Source organism: Anneissia japonica, unplaced genomic scaffold, assembly GCF_011630105.1.
Source record: "Anneissia japonica isolate Jap-2015-1 unplaced genomic scaffold, ASM1163010v1 scaffold699_len907043_cov185, whole genome shotgun sequence".
In the NCBI taxonomy this organism is placed as follows: Eukaryota; Metazoa; Echinodermata; class Crinoidea; order Comatulida; family Comatulidae; genus Anneissia; species Anneissia japonica.
In genome coordinates, this window is record NW_022722982.1 from 208,217 (window position 1) to 214,401 (window position 6,185).

The 6,185-nt window shown below is 37.6% G+C and overlaps 1 long non-coding RNA gene across 1 annotated transcript in view; it reads left to right on the forward strand.

Annotated features, from left to right (window-relative positions):
• Positions 1–5,712: 5,712 nt before the first annotated feature.
• Positions 5,713–6,185, forward strand: part of LOC117112042 — a 2,433-nt gene continuing 1,960 nt past the window's right edge. The window contains exon 1 of the long non-coding RNA XR_004445965.1: positions 5,713–5,841. This is a non-coding gene — a long non-coding RNA (uncharacterized LOC117112042). The remainder of the gene's footprint in view (positions 5,842–6,185) is intronic.

The following is a 6,185-nucleotide window of genomic DNA, read 5'->3' on the forward strand; positions in this document are numbered from 1 at the left end:
GTGCAGAGTTGCAGGGGTGCAGGGGGCGAATTTTGGTATATTTTTATTAGTTATTTGATAGGCATTAAACTACCGTATTGACTTCATGTATGTTTTTTTAATGTCGAAATTCCAAAACTGATTTAAAAAAATAAATAAAACATCGAGAAACAAAGAGTATGCAATGTAACCAACTAACTTATTTTCAAATCCGTTTTACACGGGGGTTCTCTGGGCGTGGGATCCAGAGGCCTGCCTAAGGGCCCCCGAAGCCAGAGCAGTTTTTGTGTTTAATGGGTCTATATAATGTTATAAAAGCAGTTACCGAAAGGTCCACTGATTAATCTCGGATAAGAAAGTATAATACATACTCCAAGTATTGAAATACACGCCATCGTGTTGGGATTCAAATCCCAACACGATGGGGTGTATTTCACTACTTGGAGTATGTATTATACTTTCTTAAAAGCAGTTATGTCTTGAAAAGATCTATGTAATAAAAAGGTGGTAATATTATAAAATTTGAAAATATTTCGTGAGTGGATTTCCCGTACGATTAAAAATCGTAACGGTACTGCATGGCGAGTGGATTTCCCGTACGACTAAACATCGTAACGGTACTTGGTTTGGTTTACAGGAGTTCGTGCTTCGAACAGGTCATTTCATTCATAGAAGAAGCTTTTTCATGGAGAAAGTGTACCTTTTTAGCAAAGGTTTGTCTAGGTCGAAACTAACTCCGGCTATATAAAAATTGATTAGAATATTGAAAATTTTATTCGTGTTAATGAATAGATAAAGATTACTAGTCCTAATATGTCCATTCTATTGATCTAATCTACGTGTATTTACTTTCATAGTTTATATTTAAATATTTAAAATTGTTTATAAATTTATTTAAAATACTATATGAAATAATGTAATCATTAAATGTATGATAATAATTGATATTTAAATAAACCAAAAGATTGAAACATGTTGAATACAGACACAAAGTATACATAAACCTATTTCTAGAAGAGAAAATATGTAAATCTGTATTAAAATGATATAAATTTATATATATATATACTGTCTCTTATACACATCTAGATGTGTATACATAGAAATATTATGCGTAAATATGTATTTAGTATAACAAATTAAATTTAAACGAAAATATGGAAGAAGCAGAGGAAGAAAGAATTGAATAGGTAAAAATTGAAAATGAACAATAATAATCATTTATTGCATCACGTTTTCGTGAAAATAACCCATCTTAAAGGACTATCTGTCGTTTTCTTCTTTGCCACAGTGGACGAAAAAAGTCAGTTATTCTACGGCGTTTCGTAATTCTTTATCACTAAAAATTAACACTCGTTTTGACGCACTCCGTTCTGTTGTGTGTGTGTCTGCTGTTGAAAACAACCTTCCTAATTTTGTGACTGGCTATGATGACTGAGATGGACCATGTTGACTTATTAATAATATTTTGATTGGGATGGAAAAAAAGGAGTCAATTTCCCAAAAATGTTCCATCAGCAAATAGGTTAGTGTGCGCTGTGGACAGTATGGCTATGTAGTTTACTAACCACACAGTCCAGAATCAGGTGATTAAGTCGCAAAACTTTAGCTGCATTTGGTGGACCGTGGATTAAGTCGCAAAACTTTAGCTTCGTTTAGTGACGCCATTTACTCTAGGTAGACGGCGACTGGTTTCGTTACCGGTTGGTACATTTCTTACGAACATTCAGGCAAAGGCCAGTCAAAGTTGAGACGGGAGCCGGGTTTTTACCGATGTTTGCCATCCTTATATGTGAGCCATCGTAAATTCATGGTTTGCCGGAGTTGCGTTCAATTTAAATTTCCGAACTTCTGAAGCTGAGATACTCTATGAAAGAAGGCTTATATCGCAGTCTAGAATTTAAAAACCTTGATTTAATGCTGGGTAAGTTAAAAACAGACATTCCGTCCGAGTGGGATTCATTCAAAAATTTGAGGGGGTTCGCTAGAAAACAGGGGGGTTCGCTAGAAAAGGGGGCTCGCCCGAACCATAACCCCCCCCCCCCCCCCCCCGGCTTCGGGCCTGAATATTTACAACCTCTAACCAACGTCGGCCCAACGGTTGTAACCAACCTTCACTAACGTTTACCGACGTCGGGGCAACAAAGTACTCTGACGTTGCGACAACGTCTGTTATCACATCCTAATATTTACAAACTCTAACCAACGTCGGGCCAACGGTTTTAACCAACCACCATTTCAAACGTTTACCGACGTCGGGCCAACAACGTACTGTGACGTTGAGGCAACGTCTATAATCACATCTAATATTTACAACCTCTAGCCAACGTTGGGCCAACGGTAGTACCCAACCATATTTTTAGTAGTTTGCCGACGTCGGGCCAGTAACAAATCGTGACGTTGTACCAACGTCCATAGTCAGACTGAATATTTACGATGGCTTACCAACGTTGGGACGACATCGGAAAATCGACAAATATATTCATACGTTGGGCCAACGTGAAATTTCAATGTTGGTTTGGCGTTACCTCTGCGACCAAATTTTGCAACCAAACACCAACGTCGTACCAACGTCAGATATCCGACCCCGACGCTTGCCAACGTTGGGTCAACGTCGCTTTGCTAGCTGGGATAAGGCCTATCTTATCCCAGCTTTTTGGGATGGGAAAAAATATCTGACCGTTTTCAAGAGTGGAAAACCTTGAGTTTTCCCCTCTTGAAAATTATTATAATGAATCAATGAACCCAAAGAAAGGGAAGTTCGAGTTCTTCCCGGGAAAATGATGATTTCTAAATAGTGGACAATGAGCTTTCCCGACTTCTGACGTATCTTTCAATGACTTTAATTTAAAAGGCAACCAAGAAGTTGGGAAAACTCATTTCCCGCCTTCTAGGAATCAAACTTTTCCTGGGGGAAAACCCCCGGACCCCCTTTCTTTTTGGGATTCATCGATTCATGGAAAATTCGTATGCAACTACTCATTTTTTTAAAATGTTTATGTATGTATACACACATAAGCCCTATTTACTGTAATAACAATGGGAAAAAATTACCTGACCGTTTTCAAGAGGGGGAAACCTTGAATTTTTAAGAACTTTCCCGATTCTGAAGTATCTTTCAATTACTTTAATTTAAAAGACACCTCAGAAGTCGGGAAAGCTCATTTCCCGCCTTCTAGGAATCACAATTTTCCTGGGGGAGAACCCCCGGAGCTTCCTCTATTTTTGAGATTTATCGATTCATGAAAAAAAAATCGTATGTAACTACTCAATTTTTTGTGTATGTATACACACATAAGGCCTATCTACTGTAATAACAATGGGAAAAAATTACCTGACCGTGTTTAAGAAGGGAAAACCTTGAAATTTGAAGAACTTAAATTAAAGTCGCTAAAAGATACCGTACTTCAGAAGTCGGGAAAGCTGACTGCCCACCATTTAGAAATCAACATTTTCCCGGAAAGAACATGAACGTCCCTTTTCTCTTTTGGTTCATTGATTCATTATAATAATTTTCAAAGGGGGAAACCTTAAATTTTGAAGAACTTAAAAGTAATTAAAAGACACCTGGGAAGTCGGGAAAACTCATTTCCCGCCTTCTAGGAATTAAACTTTTCCTGAGGCCCCGGACCCCCCTTTCTATTTGGGATTCATCGATTTATGGAAAATTCGTAAGCAACCACTGTACTCATTTTTTTTAAATTTCTATGTATGTATACACATATAAGCCCTATTTACTGTAATAACAATAGGAAAAAAATGACTGACCGTTTTCAAGAGGGGAAAACCTTGAATTTTGAAGAACTTAAAAGTAGTTGAGACACCTCACAGAAGTCGGAAAAGCTCATTTCCCGCCATCTAGAAATCAACATTTTCCCGGGGAAGAACCCCCGGACTCCCTTTTCTTTGGAGCTTATCGATTCATTGAAAAAAGAATACTTATGCAACTACTCATTTTTTTAAATGTATGTATACACACATAACCAGCCTATTTACGTAATAACAATGGGAAAAAATTACCTGACCATTTTCAAAAGAGGGGAAAACCTTAAATTTTGAAAAACTTAAAAGTAATTAAAAGACACCTCAGAAGTCGGGAAAGTTCGTTTCCCGCCTTCTGGGAATCAAAATTTTCCTGGTGGAGAACCCCCGGACCCCCTTTCTTTTTGGGTTTTATCGATTCTTGGAAAAAAACGTATGCATCTACTCTTTTTGTGTGTGTGTATGTATACACACATAAGGCCTACCGGTATCTACTGTAATAACAATGGAAAAAAATTACCTGACCGTTTTCAAGAGGGAAAACCTTGAATTTTGAAGAACTTAAGTTAAAGTTGCTAAAAGATACTTCAGAAGTCGGGAAAGCTCATTTCCCACCATTTATAAATCAACATTTTCGCGGGAAGAAACTGAACCTCCCTTTTCTCTTTGGGTTTATTGATTCATTATAATAATTTTCAAGAGGGGAAAACCTTGAATTTTGAAGAACTTAAAAGACACCTCAGAAGTCAGAAAAGCTCATTTCCCGCCTTCAAGGAATCAACATTTTTCCGGAGGAGAACCCCCAGACCCCCCTTTCTTTTGGGGATTCATCGGTTCATAGAAAATTCGTATGCAACTACTCTTTTTTTTAATGTATCTATACACACATAAGACCTATTTACTCTAATAACAATGGGGAAAAATTACCTGACCGTTTTCAAGAGGGGGAAAACCTTGAATTTTGAAGAACAAAGTCATTAGACACCTAGCTCAAAAGTCGAGAAAGGTCATTTCCCGCCATCTAGAAATCAAAATTTTCCCGGGGGAGGAATGTTGACCCCACCACCTAGATTTGATTCCAGATCTGCATGATTCATATTCCCATTCATCTTATAAGTGCCCCCACCCCCCACTTTGAAAAACGTTCCGCCGGCCCTGGACGAGGTTGCTCTCCGATCAAGGTGTATTCCAAGCATCATGAGGATATCAAAACGAGCATTTGTCAAACATTTTTAAATAGTCCCATTGAATTGGGGCGGATCCAGAATTTTTAAACTGTGGGAGGCATTTGTATTTTTTTTAATTTCAATAAATAACATTAATATGCACTGACATTTTAAAAAATAGTGTCAAAACGCTGTTTTAACACTTAACACTTCGGCTGACTTACGTTCCAATAGATGTTTGAAAATAAATAATTCATTGTGAATGAATATAATTGTGTTGTTTCATGGGCTTAATTCAAAGTAATATACGGTAGTCGGATAACTTACAATAAAACGGCACGAGAATTTATATTATTATTATTATTATTATTATTATTATTATTATTATTATTATTATTATTATTATTATTATTATTATTATTATAGTTGTTGTTGTTGTTTTTGTTATTATAGTGATGAAAACACAAACGGTACACAAATAGGTCAATGAAGGCGATATGGTTGCTAAACAAACAGACATGTAAAAATATTTTTTTAACTTTTTTTTTTATTCCCCGATGGAATGTATTCGTTTTTCCCCGGTGGGGTCTAGGCTTCCCCGACGAGTGGGGGGGGGGGGCACCTCTGGCGCCACCCCTGACGTAGGCCCTATGTTTTATCAGTATTAAATGTACAGTAATTAAGAGACACATTGTATTATATATAAGTTAAACGCACCACCCTTGAGTGCCGCCGATCTAAAGGCGATAAAAATACCTCCATGATCCGATCTGATCAAGTCGCATCTGAGAATTGATGTGTCGACAGTAGTGTTTTGCTGCAGTGACATCTCGGTGCTGGCGACTCGCTGCTGGCGATGACTCGCTGCTGGCGAATCGATCTGCGCATGTGTTTAAAATGGTATTTACTTCCGAAAACATGCCTGCTGCACGCGGTAGGTTTGTATTTTGTTTTTCAATGAATGAAATTCAACTTTTAAGATGTCTTTCTAGACCTAGTTACATTATCATTATAGAATAAGGTATATTAACTCTAAAATATAACACAAAGTCAATTTTATATAGGTCTAACATATGTAGGGCTACGGAACGATGTAGTGTACACTGTAGGCCGTATAGCCTAGCTAGGGCCTAGCCTAATAAGCTGGCTCGGGCTAGCAAAGGCCCTAACTCTACTATTATTCGGCTGGCATTGGCCTAGGCCTACTACTAGCCAACTAATGGGACAGTCCCACACACTTTTCTAATGCCAATGGGTCGACAAAAAATGGGTCCACAT